At 41.7% G+C, this 21360-nt stretch overlaps 1 long non-coding RNA gene across 1 annotated transcript in view; it reads left to right on the top strand.

Annotated features, from left to right (window-relative positions):
• Nucleotides 1–3118: 3118 nt before the first annotated feature.
• LOC141553855 (uncharacterized) overlaps nt 3119–21360 on the top strand; it is a 32165-nt gene continuing 13923 nt past the window's right edge. Inside the window, exons 1-2 of the long non-coding RNA XR_012485691.1 lie at nt 3119–3276; nt 17566–17691. This is a non-coding gene — a long non-coding RNA (uncharacterized LOC141553855). The remainder of the gene's footprint in view (nt 3277–17565; nt 17692–21360) is intronic.

The following is a 21360-nucleotide window of genomic DNA, read 5'->3' as shown; positions in this document are numbered from 1 at the left end:
TTCTTTATTACAATAAGATTATATATCAATGGCCCTGCCTCTAGAAAAGCTCAAAAAGTGCTTTTCCCTCCCTTTGTGCAACAGGGGATATCCATCTGCGTGTCCCTGTTTTATTCTATTTACACTTAAAAGATAAAAGACTTCTTTATCCCCCTCTGGACACTGTGGTCACCCACTGTGATATTCCGCAGTCTGTAGTTTACCCTGGATTTGAAGTCTCCCTCACTTCTACCCGGATGTCCACCAGTTGTACACTCTCTGTCCAAACCCTTTCCTGAGGGCAGCCACATGCTCCCAGAACAGGAAGCACGGGGATGGCCAATAGTGTCCTTGGAGGAGCAGAGGGCATTCTGTGGCAAGAGTAAGGGGAGAGGCCGGCCATCAGCTAGCCCTTGTTTCTCCTGTAGCAGCTGTAGGTACTGGCTTCTGGACCAAGCCTCTGGGGCATCAATGGGTATCACGCTTAATGAGGAGCCACACAGAGATCTGCCAAGAAAGAACAGAGATTCAGAAGTCAGAAGCTCTGAGTTCAAATCCTTATGTGTGATTTAAAGGATATAATTTTGCTTCCTTGTGAATTCTCATTGTAAACTGAGGACATCAACCTTGAGATTCCCTGAGGTCTCTGCCAGTCTGGTTCCAAGGAGCCTCAGGGAGAAGGAAGGCCCTTTCTTGGCAAAGACACTTAAACTATGATTTTCAGGTGAACTGAGTCTCCCTCTTGTCCATGACCAGAGACTTGGCCACCTTGTAAAGGTCACTGACTTCTTATATTTTCTTTTTGTCAAGGCTTAAACTGATGTATTGTACCCAATTAATTTTTTATATTTAATATTAGGCTTTATTAATCTAGTATTTTATTAATAGCATTTTAAATATTTAATGCTAAATTTTTATATGGAATACTAAGTCTTATTAATCTAGTAAATTTTGCTAATAAAATTAGGATTTTTTCTTATTTTTACCTTTAGACTAATTGTGTGGTTTAAAAACAAAGATTATATCACATAAACCTGAGTTTTTTCTCTTCCTTCCTTCCTTCCTTCCTTCCTTCCTTCCTTCCTTCCTTCCTTCCTTCCTTCCTTCCTTCCTTCCTTCCTTCCTTCCTTCCTTCTTTTCTTCCCTCCACCCCACTCTCTCTTTTTTTTATACTTTCATTTTTCTTTCCAATTTCTCATTATTTGGAGGGGTCATTATGTTTATTCCCAAAGTCAATATTATTCCTCATTCTCTACTTGTTTTCCCTCTCAATTTGGCAGAAATTGGTACTGATGTCACAAATGTATCATTTGGAAGTATCAGAGTGGGCCAGCCTCTACAGCATCATGAAGCTCAATTCTTTTCTTTTTACTGATGAAAAAGCCTGAAAATGTGGGTGGAATGACAAGGGACACAGTGTTGGGGTTCCAGAACTGGACTCAAGAGGAAGACAATGTTATCTAATGGAAATAGTCCTGCCTCTAAATCCTCTCTGCCATTTCCTGAGCGTGCCTCCCAGGGCAAGGCTCCGAGCTCTCAGTTTGCCAGAGATTTCAGAGCAAGGACTGATCTGCTTTGGCAGAGGAGTGGGGAGGGTCGGTTCATAAAGTGCTCCCTATTCCAGGGAAATCACAGGAGGATCACGCTAACTAAACCCCCTCTCCCCTCCAAAAGGGTGAGGGACAAGAAGGTTCATAGACTAGACATTAGTGGTTTAGGAAAGTTCAATGGCAGGAACCAATGAGGAGCCTCCTCCTGACTGTTATTTCTGGTTAATCCAGCAACAACATCGATTAAATACTATGTTCCAGGCTTTTTGGTGAGGGAGGAGGTACAGATAGTTTGCCCTCCAAAGCTTATTTTTAGTTAGGGGAGACAACACTGAACATGTAAGTTTGCAAAGAATAAATCCAACATTGGGTCAAGGTCCTCTTTTGCTCTCTTACTCTAGTCTTGGCTGTGGAGAGGCAGAAGGTGCTGTGGGAAGGTCCCGAGTTCAAGATTTGCCTCTGATCCTGTCTAGCGTGTGACTCTCAGCCAGGGATTTCTTAACAATGACTGGTAGAGAACATTGAAATTAATACATTGATTTCACAAAATTAGCTGAAATGATCTCCCCAAACTGAATGTTATTAGCCTCATTTTACAAAAAAAAGCCAAGTGATCCATGCTGTTCCCTACGTGTGATGTTGCCTGTCCTGGTGCCTTTGCACAGCTCCTCCTCCACATGTGGAAAGTCTTCGCTCCTCATCTTGACTTCTTAGAACCCCTTACATATATCAGGGATCAGCTCAAATGGGATTTCCTGCCTGAGGTTGAGCCCAATCCTCTAAGAACTGCTCTCAGCCCAGAAGCCACTGGGTTCTGTGTAAATATCTTGTGGGGGCTTGCTTTGCTGGGCTTTATGCTGTTTTTTCTTGTAGTATGTAAGCTCCTAGAGAGCAGGTACAATAGCACTTGGGACTGTATCTCTAGTGGCTAGAACGTGGTAAGTATCCAATAGATGTTAACTAAATGATGGATGGAGGGAGGGATGAAGGGAGAGAAGGAAGATGTTAAATAATTGGAGGGATGGAGGGATGAGGGATAGAGAGATAGAGGAGATGGATGAATGAAAAGATGGAGGAATTGAGGGATATTGGAGGGGTGGAGGAATGGAGGAATTGAGGGATTGGGTGTTGTTTGGATGGAGGGATGGAGGGAGGGGGATGGAGAGATAGAAGGATGGAGGAATTGAGGGATTGGGTGTTGGAGGGATGGAGGAATGAAGGGATTGGGTGTTGTTTGGATGGAGGGATGGAGGAATGAGGGATGGAGGGATGAAGGATGTAGAGATGGAGGGATGAGGGATGGAGGGATGGAGAGATGGATTGGAGAATGAAGTGGATTCTTGTTCAGGTAGGAGTTGGTCTGGATGGCCTCCGAGGCCCCGGGTAAGTCTGGGAAGCCATGATTTAATGGTTCAGTAGGGCCTCATGTTCACTGCTGGAAAGCCCCACAGAATGATGAGAACCACAGCTGCAAGGGGGCTAGCACACTCAACTTCATTTGAAACTTCGCCAACAGTTGTCATGGCAACCAATTGGCATGAAGCAGGCAGATTAATCCACTGTGAGATCATCATGGGAGACTTTGGCTCTGGAGTATTGTGCTGGAACACCTCAGCAGTGGGCTACATTTCTCTCTCCGGGGGGCTTCTCCACAAATGCTTCTTTCCTGAGTCAAATTCATCCCAGAAAGAGGAACAACAGGATCTCAGGCTCAGGAAGTCGCCTCTCTAGTCGAGCCTGTACCTGGGTAATATTTCCGCCTGTACCTGGGTCACCTCCCCAGTGAACAGTCGCGACACCTGTGCCTGAAGACCTCCAAGAAAAGGGAGCACGTTATTTCCCCGGGCCATTTTGGGAACAACAATTTTGGGCAGGTTTTTCATGTAAGAGGGGTGTAAGATCCCCCGTAACCCCAAATTTGTGTCATTTAACAAGACGACCCACTCTTGCCATCTTTATTGAGTCACAGAATGGATCAAGTGAAGTTTCCAAGGAGTTATTAAGGGCTTGCTATATAATAGGCCCTGTACTTAATCAATCAGTCAGCACCAGCTGTAACCAAGTGTCAGTCAGTCTGCCATGAATACTTAGGAAACACCTACTATGTGTCCAGATAAGCACTGGGGATGCAGGAAAGGCAGCAGCTGGTCCCTGCAGCAGTTCATAATCTAATGAGGGAGGGGATGACACCCAAATAATTGGGCACACACCCATAACTAGAAGGAAGTTAATCCTGAGAGAAAGCGCTAGGGGAGATTCCCGGGGCAAGCCCAGGGCAGTCTTCATCTCTGGTTAAGGAGGAGCAGATGCCCAGGTGAAGACACAGAGAGTGAGTACATGGAGTAGAGGAGCATAAACTTAGATCTGGATGAACCTCACAGGTCAGCTAGCCCACCCCCAACCCATTTTACAGATGAGGAAACTGAGGTATCAGGACATTGACTGAAGCACTAAGTGTCAGAGACAGGATACATACCCAGGCTCTCTCCTCTGTGTCCCCTGGAATAATACAAGAAAGGAATGGCATTTTCATAGAGAAGTCCAAGTAGTTGGGCAGCTTTGATTCAGGAAGGCCTGGTTTCTAATCCCACACCTGATGCTCTCCATGTGTCCTTAACTGCTGTGACTCAGTTTCCTTCTCTGTAAAGTGGGCATTAGCCTCTCCTCTATTACCCTCTTCTAGGGTGGCTGTGAGCCTCTGGGGAGGGAATGCATGCAGAGTTTATTGCAAATATGAAGTGTTCACCATGGTCTGCCAGACACTGTGGCTGCTTGAATGTGGAGGCGCTGCCCCCCAGGGACCAGGCTCTCTCCTGGACTTCCCAGGGTGCCTGGCACACAGTAGGCACTTCCTGTCCTGCCTCTTGACTTGACTTAGGCTTCAGTCCCCCATGCCCATAGATGGCCAGCCCCAGCTCGCTCCCACCCCGCGTTCTTTTAAGTCCAGCTGTCTGCCACCGGTACTGGAGGAACTGCTCAATAATTGACTGTTTCCCTTTTTCCGCGCCAGAGCTGTCTCCATTCTGGATTTTAAAAAATTAAGTCAGAGACCTTTGAAGTCAGATAAAAATTCTGCAACAAGCCATCCCTGCCTAGGGGACGTAATCTCTGGGGGAGCAGCTGTGGAGACGTTGGGTGGGCCGGACTCACAGAGGGCCCCGGGCTTCTCCCATTAGCAGACGTGACCGCCTTTTATGGCGCTGACCCGGGAGAAATCCCATCCCCTTGTTTTGGGCCTGAATCTGTGATCTCATCGGTGTGTGGGACAGCGGTGTGGAAACCCCTCCTGGGTGGTGACAAGCCCCCTGGTGCTTCTTGGATGGGAGGCCATGAGGCACATGGAGAAGTCAAGTGATGTATGGATGGGCACCCGGCCTGGCAACAGAGTCAGGGTGAGCAGGAGTCAGGTTTCTGGGATGCCAGCTTGCCAGGTGGCATCTCTCAGCCAGAACCATCCCTTAATGTTTTCAAGGTGTCATCATTTGGAGAAAGAGGCAGCAGAGTCAATAATGGACATAGAGCCTCAAGTGGAAACCCCACCTGCAATATTTATGAGCTGTGTGAACCTGAGCAAGCCACTTAACCTGAGCCTGCCTCTGTTTCCTCAGTGGAAAATGCACCCCCCTCCCAGCAGGGAAGTCAGGATAAAACAACCTGATGCTGGTAAAGGTTCTGTGGCCCTTTAAAAGGATCTAGAAGAGCTAGTTATTGTTACGTTGAAGTCAGCTGGAGACAATAAAGACTAGAACTCTGGGCCTGCAGTCAGGAAGAGCTGAGTGCAAATTCTGCCTCAGACATTTGCTAGCTCTTTCATCCTGGCTTGAGTTCCCCAGGGGCAAAATGAAAATGCCAGTAGTACCTCACTCTCAGAGTTGTTGTGAGGGTCAGATGAGCTGGAAAACTCTTACAATACCTGGGCCATAACAGGTGCTTAGCTTTATTCTTTCCTGTCCCCTAGTATCATTAAAGTAGCCACGTGGTTCTTGGAGTGTTGGCTGTGGAATCAAGAAATCTTGGGTTCAAATATTTATATTTAGTTGTATGACCATAGGGAAAAGCTAATCATTTTTATTTATTTTATTTTTATAATAAAATAAGCACAGTATACTATGTATATTTATATATAGTATTTATATACATTTATGTTTATAAATATATATAATATACAATTTATATTATATATATTTATAATACAATATACTAAAATAGGATTGTGCATGAAAATGCAAATCTATTTTGTTCAAATTGCTATTCCTTTTAAATATAGAATGAATTATTCTGTTAATTTCTTTTTTTCCTCTTTTCCTTCCTTCTCCCTCCCTAGAGATGGCCCCCATTAGACACAAATATATATACATTTATGTATGTATATATATGTAAAGTGATTCTACACTTATTTCTATTTATTTATAGAATGATTTTACATATGGAAATTGCAAAGATGTCTCTCAATTGGGAAATGATTGAAGAAGTTGTGATACATGATTTTAATGGAAGATCTAAGTTATAAGAAATGATGAGCTCAATGATCTTAGAGAAACATGGACAGACTTACATGAAATAATCGAGAGTGAAATGAGCAGAATCAAGAGAACAGTGTAGACAGAAAAAGCAATATTGTTTTAAGATTGACTTTGGATGAATACATCATTTTGACTATTATAAATACACAAATTAACTACAAAGGATATATGGGGGAAGATGCTATTTACATCCAGAGAAGGAACTGATAAAAAATAATTCTTGAAAATGATTAGTTACACATAGATTTTGCTCAATAGGACAAAATCACAGTCCTTGACACCCATTTCTGCTAAAAGAAAACCAATTTTTTCTGCAAAAAAGAAACCCATGGTTTGTTTATACTTATAACTCTCTATGTCAGAGACAGATGCTTCTGCTGGAAAGGCCCTAGGTTCATTTGGGGAGATCGCCTCCCCAAATCTTATTTCATAGTCCCCAGCAAGCAAACCTGTAGAGTTGTGTGACCCATATGTCCAAGAAATAGAGACCTACTTTCCACTTGTGTCTACATAGACCCCTGGCTTATATAGGAGACTAAAATGATACTTTTGTCCCAGACTGACTGCAATCCTGGACAAATTACTTAATCCCTCCCAAGAAACCCAGGCTTCAAGGTAAGTTGCTGAACTGACAAGAGTCAGAAGAGATCAGAGTCCATTCCAATCCCCTCCTTTATTCATAGGAGGAAATTGAGGTAAACTACAACCAAGTGGCTTGGCCAAGGTTGGAGAGCTGGAAATGATCAGAATCGAATCTGAACTCAGCTCTTCTGGCCTTACTGCCAACATTCCTTCCATAGCCAACAGTAGTTTATGGCTGAGAAAGTTTCCTATCAGACATCCCTTACTCATCCCTAATGAGAGCAGCTTTTATCATATCAGAAGGTTTTTCTCTGAACTAACTTATTTCCAGCCTTCCCAGAAAGCCTTGCGGAAAACCTTTGAGCCCTTTGCCCGGTAGCTGGTGTTCTTGGGATTCTTTCTTAAATATTCAATTATTGAAGGCCTTGTTTCTGGGTCTTGCTTAGTTCATTTTTCCCACTGACTTATTTTCTATTTTTAATTAGCAGTCCCAAAATGAAAACTAAGTAGTTTTCATAATCAGCACTTTGAAATCTAATTTCAGATGTGGTAACACTAAGCTCCACTTCATTCTTACCTTTTCATTGTTTCTTTTTAATAGTCTTGACCTTTTTGCTCCTCTATAAGAATTTTATTTTTTTGTTTTTGGCTAATTATGTTTACCAGCTCCTTGATAATTTGATTGTTACATGGCTAAAATGATAAATCAGTTCATGCAGCAATGTCATTTTACTGAGTCTTCAACACTTGGGCAGATGGGATAAATCTGGAGGGAGAGTTAACACATGGCATGGCCATTCCAACCCATCTTCACCGGCTGGATTATTGGACAGAGTTGACTAAGATGAAATCTAATAAGGATCAATGTAAAGTGTTAGACTTGGGTTCAAAGATTCAACTTACCAAGTACAAGATGGGGATGGAAATATTGTTATAAAGCAACAGTTTGGCTCGCAGGATCTCATGGTTTTAAGGGCAATGGATGGAGCACTGTGCCCAGAGTCAGGAAGACTCATCCTTGGGAGTTCTAATACTGCCTCAGACACTCCTAGCTATGTGACCCTGGGCAAGTCACTTTATCTTATTTGTTTGTCTCAGTTTCCTCATCTACAAAATGAACTGGAGAAGAAATTAGCAAAGCACTCTAACATCTCTGCTGAGAAAACCCCAAATGGGTTGGTGAAGAGTAGGACATGAGTAAAAGTGACTCAATGACTATAATGAAAATACAACTCATTTTGAAAGAATAAACAGATTGGAGGAGCTTTCAGAAATAAAGAGGGGGCAGTCCCATGGTATGCTGTGCTAGCCAGATGGCAACTAATACTAATAAATAATAATAATAGCTCATATCTGTGCAGCACATTAAGGTTTATAAAGTCCTTTATGTACATTATCTCACTTGTTCACATGGGATACAAATGGTGTGTTGTGGTCTGCTATGAGCAGCATTGTTCAGGTAATATCTGGCATTTCCAGTTGGAAAAGCCCCTTCTTTATATTATCTCATTTAACCCTCACAACATCCCCATCTAACAGATGAGGAAACTGAGGGACACAGAGGTCAAGTGGCTTACCTAGAGTCATGTAACTAGTAAATGTCTGAGACCAGGCATGTCCATCACCGTTGAGCTGAGGAACATCCAAAAGAAAGCTACCAGAAAGATGAAGGTCCTCAAATTTCTGGCATTCATGGAAGGGAAGGAGAAGGGGTAGCTGAAGCACCTGGAGGTGGTTAACTTCAAGAAGACTTCCAAGATACACAAGAGCGGTCTTCAAGAATTTAAGAATCTTTCACGTGGAAAAGGGAGAAGTTGTCCTGCCTGCTCTTAAAGACCAGAAGTTATTTCAGAGGCAAATTTTGACTTGAGAGAACCAGGGAATTCAATTCTAAAAGCCTTTATTCAGTGACAATCATGGCCATTTCCGAGGCAGCTCCTGCCCGTGCTGTATCCACGGGAGATATCCCTTCCAAGCCTCCCCCAAGGAAACTCAAACCCCAGCCCAGCCCAGAAAGATGAGCTTTCCCTCTGTCTTGTTGGGAACCAGATCTTCCACACTCTTCCCAGGCATCTTGTCTCCTTGGGACCCTTCTCCAGCCTCCCTTCACATGTTTCTAGTTAGCATGAATGTTTACTAAACACAATGCTTGGTCCATGGGTAAAGCTCAATAAATAAATGCATTATCAGTCTGTCCCCCTGATAGATACGGGGCTAGTTGCTAAGGGTGATAGTACAGAAATGAAAACAGTCTCAACTCTCAAGGAACTCATGTTCTCCTGAAGCTAGCCAAAAGAGAAATGGGTTACCCCAGTAGTATTGGTTCACCCTCATTTTAGCAGTCTACAAGCAAAGCCTTTGTCACTCATTCAGTAGAATATAAACTCCTTGAGAGGAGGGAATGTTATACATTCTCTGTTTCCTCAGTGCTTGACACAGTTCTTGGCACCGAGCAGGAGCTCAAGAAATGTTCACTGATTAACTTATAGCTCAGGATGGTTCAGGCCCATTTCAATGGTCTTGTGATGAAGAAAGCCGTCTGTGCTCAGAGAGGGAGCTATGAGAACTGAGTGTGGACCACAATATGATATTTTCTCTCTTTTTGTCATTGTTTGCTTGCATTTTGTTTACTTTCTCATTTTTTTCCTTTTTTCATCTGATTTTTCTTGTGCAGCAAGGTGTTTGTGGAACTATATATTATATGTAGAAGAATTGCACGTGTTTAACCGATATTGGATCACTTGCTGTCTAGGGGAGTGGGTGAGGGGAAGGAAGGAAATAATTAGAACACAAAGTTTTGTAAGGGTGAGTGTTGAAAATTTTTCCATGTATATATTTTGAAAATAAAAAGCTGCAATTAAAAAATATAGCTCAGCGTTGGGGAGATTCAGAAAGAAAGCGTGGGAAAGCAGAGGTATTATGAGACTTGCTAGCAAACTGGAGATCTACAGAGCCTTGGTGCTGACCTTAGTGATGTCTGCCTGTGAATTCTAGACAGCAAACTAATGTCCTGTCAGGAAACTAAATCGCCTCCATTTGAATTGGCTTAGGAAGATTCTGGAGGTCCACCAGCAGGACAAGGTACCAGACCCTGAGGTTCTCTGGAACTAGCTGCCCAGCTTCCCCTCTCTGCTGTGGGGCTGGCCACGTTGTTCAGGTGCCAAATATGTGCTTACCAGAAAGACCATTTTATGGGGATTTCACACACGGCAAGCTCTCACAAGGTGGTCCGAAAAAGCGAGACGAGGACACGCTTAAGAACTCTAGAACTTATTGTAGGACATGGGAGACACTGGCACAGGACAGCCCGGCATGGCGAGCCTTCATAGGGGAAGGCTCCATGCTCTAAGAGCAGAGCAGAATTAAACTAGCCCAGAGGAAATGTGAGATGCACAAAGCTGGAGAACCCACCCCAAATGTTCCCATGGACTAATTTTTTTTTTTTTTTTTTTTTTTCTGAAACAAATGGAGTTAAGTGACTTGCCCAGGGTCACACAGCTAGGAAGTGTTAAATGTCTGAAGTCACATTTGAACTCAGGTCTTCCTTTAGGACTGGTGCTGATGGGACCCAGCTGCCTCTTCACATGCACTATTTGTGTCCCACCTGTGTCAGTGCATTCCAAGCTGACATTGGGCTGATCAGCCCCAGTCGGACACACTGATTCTAACCTAGTGATGTCATTTTAATCTTCCTGAAAACCAAGTGGAACTTCGTCTAACCTAACTAACCTCTCTTCCAATCCCCTCCTTTCCTCATTTTCATGCATCTCTCCATATTATAATGTAGTTTCATTAAAAAAAGGAGCAGCCTTCCGAAGGCAGAATGACGCAAGATTCTGTTCCTAATAGCCTCTTTCATTCTCTTCACTCTTACCATCAGCATTTTCTCATTCATTCCTGTCCTCTTCTATACTTTTAGAAAAAAAAAAGTCTCTTTTACTGATCTTTCTGTTGCTCTTTATTTGTTCTTCCTTCATTTCTGTTGTTTTGGCTGTTTAAAAAACAAATAATCCCATTTTGGTCCCCATATTGCTAAGCTCCCATCTGCAGGGTGGGTCACCCTGGCCTACATCTGAGCTCCAGTGCTCTCTGGAGCACATCCTTCCATATCTTCCTCATATCTCCTTGGTTTGCATTAGTCCTGCATTATTCCCAAGTCAGTCAGTTCCCTTAGAGTCAAATGTCTTTCTCCTCTCAGCTTGTAGGACTTTTTGCTCCTGAATTGAATTGTTAATTATTTGGAGTTTGTAGCCATGTTTTATTGCTATTGTTGATTTGTTTTGTTTTGTTTTTCTGTAGGTAAACTGGGAATTGTTTTCATTGGAATTTCATTTTTTTTTTCTTTTCAGAAGTTCTGGTCAATTTTCTTTGATCATTTCCTTCAGGATTGTGTTCACTTTTTTTTTTTTTTTTTTTTTAAACAAGCTATATCCTTCTGGGAAACCAAGGATTCTTAGGTTGTCTGTGTGCATGCTGTCTTTTAGTTGGGCTGACTTTCCTTTGGCAAGGGGCAGATTTTCTTTGAATGTTTTTATTTTTTACTTTTGCCAGATATACAGCTCTCTATATATCAGCTGAAATCATCTCCTTGTCTCATATTTCTAGGAACCTAGAATTTTTAAACATGTAAATAAATAAATGGCCCTTTGTTATAGGAAATAAAAGAGAACATTGTTTTGTATTAAATAAAATTATTTTTTGGTACCCAACAACCAAATTCAGTGAGATCTAGAATTCTCTGTCCATTTCAATTAATTGGGTAACTGAGCAGAAAAGCTCTACTATATAATATCTCTTGTGGAAATATGCCTCAAACCTGATGATTGTATAACAACAAAAAAAAGTTTTGGTAAAGTAGAGTACTGATTTATGTTAAAATGATTCTAAAAACTAAGAATGAAAGGATCATTTCTTGATATGATGGAAAGGATATATGAAAACTAAATGTATCCAGGATTATCAATGGAGAAAACCTTCACAATTTCTCAATGAGATACAGATGCCACTTCCACCATTATTTGATAATGTAGTAGGAATGTGAGCTTTAACAATTACAAGGGAAAAAAGGAAATATTCAAACACAAAGAAGAGTTAACATTTTCTCTATTTTCAACAATGTCCTGATTTGCCTAGATACTGCTATAGAGAATGAGCAGTGTGAAAGCTAAGAAAAACATTTACTAGCTTCAGAATCATATCAGCACACAAAGCAACTCTGCAAACTCAAATTCCTTTATATTACTGATAAAAACCAGGAGATACAAAAAACATATCACATTTAAACGCACCAAAAATACCCTAGATATAGGGGTGCTAATCTAGGAAGACACATTCAAGATTTTATTAAATACAATTGGAAAAGAATTCTCACATTTAGGGTCCCAAAATAACTAGAAATATTGATAAAGCCAAATCATATAGATTCGGAATTACAAGGGAATGACAAAGTGGTAAATTTTCCAACCTATATATCCACGTCAGTGTCGGTCGGTTGGTTGGTTGTTTTTTGTTCTCCAGGAGGACCAAAATGACATCACTATGTTAGTGTTGAATTACAGTGCGTCTGTCTGTGGTTGATCAGACCAACATGGGCTCGAAATGCTCAGACACAGGTCAGACACAAATAGTCCCTAAGAACATTTGGGGTGGATTCTCTGTAGAAGGGATACTCTCCAGGTTTTCCTGTTGTAGATGACATTATGCTGATTACATCAATTCCCTGATCATAACAGAGCTTCCTGAATGTGATCCATAATCGTTGAAAACATTTCAACCTAACTATTCATATGGGGAAAACTAAGTAGATGAAGAATTACATGGCTAGGATATTAAACAAATTACAGAAACTGGATATGGTCAGAACTGAACTGAAGACAGAAAACACTTTGGATGGCTTTTGGGAAATCATGTAGTGCCATTAATTCTCCGAAGTTTATTCTTTGGAAGAGGGAAGGAGAAGGAGAAAAGGCTCATGATTTTCAAAATATCAATCTTTCCAGTGAAGAGAGGACATAAAATTGCTGATCTAGAGATAGTTAAAAAACCTTGGATGTCATCAAACCCAATGTTTCCTTATATCCCAAAGAGATATTAAAGAATGGAAAGAAACCTGTATGTGGCAAAATGTTTGTGGCAGCCCTTTTTGTAGTGTCCAGAAACTGGAAATTGAATGGATGTCCATCAATTGGAGAATGGCTGAATAAATTATGGTATATGAATGTTATGGAATATTATTGTTCTGAAAGAAATGACCAGTAGGAGGATTTCAGAGAGGCCTGGAGAGACTTATATGAACTGATGCTAAGTGAAATGAGCAAAACCAGGAGATAGTTATACACTTCAACAACAATACTGTATGAGGATCTGATCTAAGTGGATATCTTTGGCAATGCGAGGATCCAAATCAGTGATGAACAGAACCCTCTACAGCCAGCGAAAGAACACTGGGAAATGAGCGTGGACTACCACATAACATTTACACTCTTAACTGTTATTGTTTGCTTGCATTTTTGTTTTTCTTCCCAGGTTATTTTTACCTTCTTTCTAAATCTGATTTTTCTTATAGAAAAAGATAACTGTATAAATATAAATATATATATATACATATATTTTATTTAACATATACTTTAATATATTTAACATGTATGGGACTACTTGCCATCTAGGGGAGGGGGTGGAACAGAAATTTTGTCAAGGATCAATGTTGTAAAATTATCCATGCATATGTTTTGTCAATAAAAAGCTATTTTTAAAAAAACCCAACCTCAGTACAGCTGAGGACACTGAAGTCCCAAGAGTTTAAGTGTTTGTTCAAGATCACAGAAGTGCTAAGCACCTGAGGTCCCTAACTCTAATATTGAAGTTTTTTTTTTCTTGTACCATTCTGTATAGAGGTGGAAATCAACCAATTGCTCTTAATAAATTGAATTTCATCAAAGCAGAACACATAATTGTGTGTATGTATATATGTACACGTATTTTATGCATCTGTAGAGATGTATGTATCTATAAAAGATTAATATAAAATGCTTTTAGATGAACCTTGATACATGTAGACAGAAGTAAGACATGCTATAAGGTAGAAGTGACGACAGAATATATTTCTCCATGGGAGATGGGCAGGGCAAAGTTCTAGAGGCAGAAAATGGAGCGTCCTGTATATGAACATAAAATGCGGCAACATGGCCTCATGTAGAAAGAGCAAGGAATAAACTGAATCGTCCTTGGGCTCTATTGAACACTGTTCTTTGTCAGGAGATGCAGAGGAAGATGCCAAGCATGTTCTTGGATGGACTCCGTAGGGGATTTCTGCAAGGACATTGACCAAGGTCACTCATGATGGGGAGAATGGAAATACATTGCTGGCATAATTAGGCAAATAATTGTTTTCGTTTTGTTCCCTCTTTGTCTTTCATATTTTGCTCTGCATTTAAGCCAAAATAGTTTTGACTCATCCTTAGAGCAAATAAGTCTCAGTCATTCATTTCCTCTCCTCATACTATGTAGATGGATTTACTTTTATTATGTTTCTTTTGTTTGTTGGCTTTGCAATATACAAGATTTTCCTGGATTTGTGTTTGTCACATGTTGTTATCTGTGTAGAATTGTCACCTCATTCTACTCACTTCACTTAAGTCTTTCCAGTTTTTTCTGAAATTATCCTCTTCCTCTTTCTTATAGCACAACAGTATTCCATTACAATCATATACCACAACTTGTTCAGACATTTTAAACTCATGAACCATTTCAATTCTTTGCTATTATCAATATTTTTGTGCATATAGGTCTTTTTCCTTTTTCTTTGCTCTCTTTGAGATATAGAGCCAGTAATGGTATTGTTGGGTCAGTGGGTATATACAGTTTTATAAGCCTTTAAGCATTGCTCTCCAGAATGCTTAGACCAGTTCACAGTTCCTTCATCAGGGCATTAGTGCCCCATTGGGGAATAACTCATAATTTTTTATAAATTTCACTCAGTTCTCTAAATATTTGAGAAATGGGGCCTTTAGCACAGATATTGGCTGTTAAAAAAATCCCATTTCCTGCTTTCCTTCTAATCTTGGCTACAATGGTTTTGTTTGTGCAAAATATTTTTAATTTAATGCCATCCAAAATATATATTTTATTTTTTATAATGGTCTCTACCTCTTGCTTAGTAATAAATCTTTCCTTTTTCACAGGCACTTGCCATGTTAAATATACCTTGTTCTCTTAATTTGCTTTTATATCCCTTTATGTCTAAACCACATACCCATTTTGATCTTAATTTCATATGAAATGTTGATCTATACCTCATTTTCCCAAAAGATTTTGTCAAATAGTGAGTTCTTTGATATAGATTTTTGCCCTATCACTGTTGGAATCATCAGGAAATCACTCTACTTCTCTGCACGTCAATTTCATCCTTTGTAAAATAGGAATAATAATTCTTATAAGTATTTGTCCCTCCCAAAGTTTAATGAAGTTCAAACCTTGTTTTGTAACCTTGATGTTTTGTCAACTTTAAAGTATAGAAATATCATTTCTTACTCTCTCCACACACATACCTCCATCTAATGATTGCTTAACAACTAGATAACCATATGCTGCTGCTCTAAGTCATGTCTTTGGGTTTATCAAAGAATAGATTAATTTGGGCATTTATGGCTTCTTTGGTGAGCCTCATCCATTCCACTGATCCACGATTCTGTTGCTTAGCCACAACCTGATCGTTTTGATGATTATGACTTTATAATACAGTTTGAGATCTGCTTTGGGCGACTGATGACTATGCAGCTTTGTTTCACTTAAATCCAGTTGACTCACACACACATCAAGACATCAAGATCATAGAATATTGGTTTTCTTTGAAAAGAAAGAACAAACAACAACTTTGTAGGGCTGTTCTTTTAACCCAATATTTCTGTCTTCCAACCCTGGACGTCCTCCATTATGACACATGGGCTCTTATTTAAGCTCAGGATTCTCTAAAATATTTGATTCTTCTAAATTCCAGTCATCTGGTATGTTCTTTCCCCAGAGAAACATGATCTTCAGCTATTTGTGGGTATGACTTATCTCTGATGTGAAACTGGGCATCCTTTAAAGGTGGGGGTGTGTTTAACCCATGGCTGCTCTGCTCATAGCACCAAGTGTCAGGGGGGAACTTGAGCTGACAGTTCTGGACATGGGTCTAACTTGAGTCAAATTAGTCGACACTTCTCACCATTGGTTGACACACTTCCTTAAAAAAAATTCTATTTCATTGAAATGCAGCCACAACAAAACACCATATTTGTTGTTTTATTTATCACACAGATGGAGGCAAGGACATGATTGAAAGGGGAAAAGAGGAGTCTCTCTTTCTTTCTCTTTGCCTTTGTTCATCTCTTTTTTTTCTTTCTCTGTCTCTATCCTCCTTTCTCTTTGTTCCCTCTTTTTCTTTATGTCTTTCTGTCTCTCTGTCTCTCTCTGTCTCTCTGTTTCTCTCTGTCTCTGTCTGTCTCTGTCTCTGTCTCTCTGTCTCTGTCTCTCTCTGTCTCTCTCTCTCTCTGTCTCTCTCTCTATCTCTTTCTTTCTCTCTTTCTGTCTCTCTCTGTCTCTCTCTATCTCTTTCTCTCTCTGTCTCTCTCTCTTTCTCTCTCTCTCTCTCTCTCTCTCTGTCTCTCTCTCTTTCTCTCTCTCTCTCTCTCTCTCTCTCTTCTCTCTCTCTCTCTCTCTCTCTCTCTCTCTCTCTCTCTCTCTCTCTCTCTCTCTCTCTCTCCTTCAGGATCACATAATTGCTTCAAATTGTTTGAAACCTAATTCTAAAATACAGCTATCTTAGGAAAGCCCCTGGCTTAGATCAGAAGCATATAGTTAACCAATTGTTAATTCAATCATTAGAGAAGATAGAGATATATGTGTGTGAAGAGAATAGTGAATGACATTTCTATCCCTTTTAAGTTTGCAAAAGTTTTAACTTTGAACTTTATCAGACTCAGGAAGGATGAATAGTTATTAGAGGAATTATTATTCCTATCTTTTAAAGGAGAAAACTGAGGCACAGAGAGGCAGAGTGATTTCCTGATGATCACGCCATAAATAGGGCAAGAGGTACCATTAAGTTTCAAGCCTTCTCTTATCCCCAGTTAAGCAAGTTGTCTGCACCACACATTATTTGTACTCTGCTGGAGCTCCTAACCATAGTTCTCTGCAATAATCCCAGTAAGAGGTAATGATTGCCAATTATTGGACAGTGGCTATGTGAAGAGGAGACATATGGTAGAAGCAGAATGGACAAAACTTGTCTTCAGATTGAAACAGAAGAGAAGCTCATTCCACACCAAATGGTGTCATATTATAGATCTGGATGAGCTAAGAGTGAACCTCAGAGGCAACTCATTGAAATTTTCATTGCAACATAGACCAATGAAAATTGAGTTTCCAAAGGAATACATGTATCCAAGGGGATATCTAAATGGAGGTCCAGTACCCTTGGACCAAGGCTCTTTCCATTGTACCATAAAATTTGGGAGGGCGGATGATCCATCTCATATCAGACGTTGAGTTACGTAAAATACAGTCTGGAGAGATGTGGGGGTCTCTCAGAGAGCATTTTCAAGTATTTCAATGACTTTTATTTAGAAGGATAAAATTACTCAGTTTGACTTTAGAGGGCAGAATGAAAATTAATGGAAAGGTGCTGAAAAGATTTAGTATGTGGGTATAAACAAACAAAAATCCCAACAGTGAGATCTACTCCCCAAAAGATCATCAAGCCCAAGCTAACCGCCTGTGGCCAAAGGGGTTCTTGTTCAGGTACGAGTTGAACTGGGTGACTCCTGAGATCCCTTCTCGCCCCCAATCTTTGATCCTCCAATTGAGAGAGTCTCCCGATGTCATTTTCTCCATCTATAAAATGAGGGATTTGGACTCAAAGATCCCCAACTCTCTCTCATCTTCCAATTTAGGATTCAGTGATGCTGTGAGATGGGCAGGAGGTAGGAGAAGATACTGCAGAAGAAAATGTGCCTGAGACCAATTCCAAGGGGAGCGGATGTATGTGGGAAGGATGGCGCATTAGCCCGAAAACCCAAGTGAGTGGTGGAGTGTGGCGTGTCTTCGAATGAGGGTATTATATATATTCCTCAGGTCATGTTATTTCTTTTAAATATTAATCAGAGAAATTGGAAAGCTTTATTATAAAGATGACAAATGCTCTGCTTGCCCCCAGGAAAGGCTTCTCACAGGATGTGCAAACTCATCCTTATTGATTCAACATGGTGACTGGGAGCTTCCCCATTAATGAGGGAAATAAAACATCTTCTTAATTGGCTATAAAAGGATGTACAACACAGACTTACTGAGGCATTAGCTAGTGGAGTGAGGATCCACTTTGGAGCTGGGTTCACATTTTATTCCTGTGATTATTTTCATCGGCTGGGAAGCCCACAACTGCAGCCATCTTATTTGTACCAAACAGACTGGGCTTTAAATTAAACTTTTAAAAAAAATCCAGCTCTTCATTGGCCAAATTGAAACCATCAGTGGGCCCTACAGAGCAATCCTCCTTTATCATGATTTATACATGGCAGTGTAGGGGATGCCAAGAAATACAGGACCTTTGCCCTGGATGAATAATCACAGTACGCAGATGGAAGGAGGACACGTGGAATCCTTCTGCAAACCAATGGGAGAACTTGAGGGTGAAGGACAAGACTCTTGGGCTCCTCCAGCTCAGGTGAGCGACACTGGTACGTATCAACTAGCGACTGGTCTGACGAGAAATAACCCTACTGGGAAAGAAAGAGAGAGAGTGCCTAAAAACCCTCCCGTGACCTGAAATGTTCCTAGGTGCATGGGGGATGTCTGTGTGCACGTATGTGTGTTGGCGTGCAATAAAAATAACCTTAAGGGGAAGGGAGGGAAGGGAGATGAGAATGCCACATAATATATTTCCCCTTTTGCCAAATATCCAGTTTCATTCTGAAGAGTTTATTCAAATATATCAAACCCTCTCGGTAAATGGGGCTCCTTCCAGCAATGAGCCAACTCAAAGTGGGGCCTGTGGTCATGGGCCTCAAAGTCTCCCAGGCAGAGGGAGCCTGATTAATCTCGACTCGCCTTCTGAGCCATCCTTCGGAGCCTGTTTGGGAGTCTCAGAGAAGACAGGGTCTGCTTTTTCCAGCTCCCAAATCATTCAAAAGGCTTCGCCTTAGATAAGGGAATCAGAACATGGGCTCATATTTCCTCACGTCATCCCTAAAGCAGAAACTGGAGAAGGTACAAGACTTGGCCCCCGTTCTGGGGCTGCCATTAGTGGACGAGCTGGGCTCCTTGGAATGCTCGGATCAGAGCCCGGAGCCAGCAGAAGCCACGGGACCACTCAGGGGAGTAGCTAAGGAAGGGGGAATGTGACTGGGGACTTCCGGCAACTTGGGGGGGCTCAGTGAGATTCAGAACTCAGCCTCGGCAGCCTGAGCCCTCAAATATCCCCTGTCATATCAAGTGCTGGTGATGGCTTCCAGGGGGCTTACACAGGTCAGGGGACAAGCGACCTCCTGAAGTTCTGGTCAAAGAGACGGCACGAGTGAAGCAGAGGACATTCAGGTGGAGGAGAGAACAATTCCTTAATTCAGTCTAATATTGGCTCGACTGATACAGTGCCAGCTCCACATGGGTACCGACAAACATGCTATCCAGCATTGTGACTCGTTAAGGGGAGCAGACACCGAGAGCCAACTTGTGGGTGCAGAGGGAAGGGAAGTCCCCAACCTTCATACAATGTACATAATGAAGAAAGGGTTCCCAAATTGGAAAGGACCAGAATTGTGGGGAGAGTCTACCTCTGGGCCATTTGCAAAGTCATCAGGCCTCTGGCACAGAGATCTGCCAAATTCTCATTGAATTTAGCTCCTCTGATACTTGGGCACCTCCCAGGCAACTGAGAATTGTAAAGGGACGCCATCTCCCCAGGTGCAACCTGACAGGTGTGAGCTAGAGGGGAGAGCAGAGCGGCCAGGGCTGACAGCACAGCACCTGGACTTGGAGAGACCCCTGAGACCCTTCCCAGATGGGTGACCCTGGTCAAGTCACTTAACCAGAGTTTGCTTCAGTTTCCTCATCCATAAAATAGCAATAACAGTAATTTCTACCTTCCAAAGTTTGGGGTAAATAAGATAATATTTGAAAAATGGTTGATAAATCTTAAAGTGTTATTAGTGATGGTTAAAGTAGCAGCAGCAGAGCAGCAGAAGAAGGAGAAGGAGAAAGAAAGAGAAGGAGGAGAAAGAGAGAGGAGGAGAAAGAGGAGGAGAAGGAGGAGGAGGATAAAAAGAACAGGAATAGCAAAAACAAGAAGAAAAAGAAGAAGTAGGAGGAAGAAGGTGGAGGAGGAAGAAGGAGGAAGAGGAAAAAGAACAAGAATGAAAAAGAAGAAGAACAAAACAAAGAAGAAAGAGGAAGAAGAAAAAAAGGAAACAGAAGAAAGAAAAAGAAGAAGAAAGAGGAAGAACAAAAACAAGAAGGAAGAAGAAGAAGGAGAAGTGGAGGAGAAGGAGAGACAGTAAGAGCAGAAGCAACAGCAACGGTAGCAGAAGTGGTAGTGATGGTGGTGGTTGTAGTGGTCACAACAACAGCGGAAGCAGTGACCACAGTAGTAGTGATGTTGGTGGTGGTGATGGTGGGGATAGCATAGTAGCAGCAGCAGCAGCAGCAGTAGAGACCAGGGCATTGGACAAGCTTCCTTAAAAAAAGAAAGAAACCTTGAACCCCGGACCAGCTAAAAGAGCATTTGATGGATGCTTTGCCTCATCACTAAGTTCTGATAATGTTATATAAAGAGAGTCATTCTTCACACACAGGAGCTCACACTCTCCCTAGGGAGAATTTGTTCTCCAAACCCAACTGAACCTTCTTAATTTCTGCAATTCTTGGTCATTTTCTCCACAGAGAGCATGTGGAGAGGAGGAGGCCGTGTCAGGCAGACCTGGGTTCAAATACTGCCTCAGAAGCACATTACCATGTGGTCCAGGGCAAGTCCCTCCTCTTGTTTGACTCAGGGTTATCCCATGTAAAGTGGGAGAGTGCTGGCAGTTCCCTCTCAGGGTTGTTGTGAGGATCAGGTGATAGCATTTAGCACAATATCTGGCACTAAAAACCACTTTATGATGTTAGCTGCCATGATTATTATCCCATCTCCAAAGCCTTCTAGAATTATTCCCTTTGTGATGATGATTAAATCACTTACTCTCTGTTTACCTCAGTTTCCTCAATTGTACCATGAGGGTAACAGCATCCCCTATCTTGCAGAGTTGTGAGGATCAGATGAGATCATATTTGTGAAGGGCAGTCCCAGGCATCTTGTGAATAATATTTTCTTGTTCCCTCCCCCTTTTCGAGCATCTAGAGGTACGGTCCAGACCTCTGCCCCTCTGCTTTCCCTCTTCCTGCTCCATCACATCCGTCCTATTCAGAGCATGAGCATCCTGAATGCTTTTCTGCTGCCTCAGTTTAGTAGCATATCCCTCCAGTTCCTTTACAGGAACCTGGTTCCATGATCCTGGTCCTCAGATGTGAGGGGGTGAAGGATTTGCAGAAATGCGATCACGGGACGTGTGCCAGGGCACCCTGTGGATCACATGCCTCTGAGACCATTGGGATTCAGTGCCCAGAATTCCACCTTGGGCAACCCAAAGCAGCCCTGGCCGTCTTTGTGCTCGGACGAGGTGTCTCTGGCACTGCATTGTGGTCCTGCTCTCAGGGAA

This window comes from Sminthopsis crassicaudata, chromosome 2 (assembly GCF_048593235.1).
Source record: "Sminthopsis crassicaudata isolate SCR6 chromosome 2, ASM4859323v1, whole genome shotgun sequence".
In the NCBI taxonomy this organism is placed as follows: Eukaryota; Metazoa; Chordata; class Mammalia; order Dasyuromorphia; family Dasyuridae; genus Sminthopsis; species Sminthopsis crassicaudata.
This window is presented reverse-complemented; position numbering and strand designations above follow the sequence as displayed.